Source organism: Temnothorax curvispinosus, unplaced genomic scaffold (genome assembly GCF_003070985.1).
Source record: "Temnothorax curvispinosus isolate PA1 unplaced genomic scaffold, ASM307098v1 QBEX01006556.1, whole genome shotgun sequence".
In the NCBI taxonomy this organism is placed as follows: Eukaryota; Metazoa; Arthropoda; class Insecta; order Hymenoptera; family Formicidae; genus Temnothorax; species Temnothorax curvispinosus.
In genome coordinates this window covers 49759-50353 of record NW_020216336.1, presented here as the reverse complement: position 1 = coordinate 50353, position 595 = coordinate 49759, and positions in this window count along the sequence as shown.

Here is a 595-nt window from a genome sequence, read left to right as displayed (position 1 = left end):
CTCGAAGGGAGGTAATGCCATTCCGATCGTACTTGATCGTCGCGCGTCGCGCCATTCGCTCGAGAAACGGTGCTTCCCCCTCGAGAAAGGGGAACTCTCTCGTTTTCGGGCGAGGAAACGAGTTAAACGCTATTCGCCCACGACGTCGTCGGCCTTCCTTCCTTTCTTTTTAGTTTAATATATATAGCTCCTGGCTCTCTACAGAGGACAATACGGCCAGAACTCAAATACTAATAAAAAATGGAGGCAAACTATAGAGTTTGGAGCGAGGTAACACTCGACAGCGAGATAACACTCGATAAACTGCGTCGCAATCTTCAAAAAATTTTTCCGTACCGACGATGTCGAGGGCGTTCGGGCGACTTCGTGCGCCGAGCGACAGCAACGGACTTACCGCCTGCGGCAGAAACATGCGCGTGAAAACGAAGTTGTCCTTGGGTCGCTGCGAGGTGTCGTCGTCGCCCTGGTAACGTTGACGATGACGGTGACGGTGACGATGACGATAACGTTGACAGCGTTCGTCCAGAGCACTTAGCCACGGAAAAAGCCATCACCGCACGTGCCACAGACCAAGATTCACCGTACTGAGCTGCGG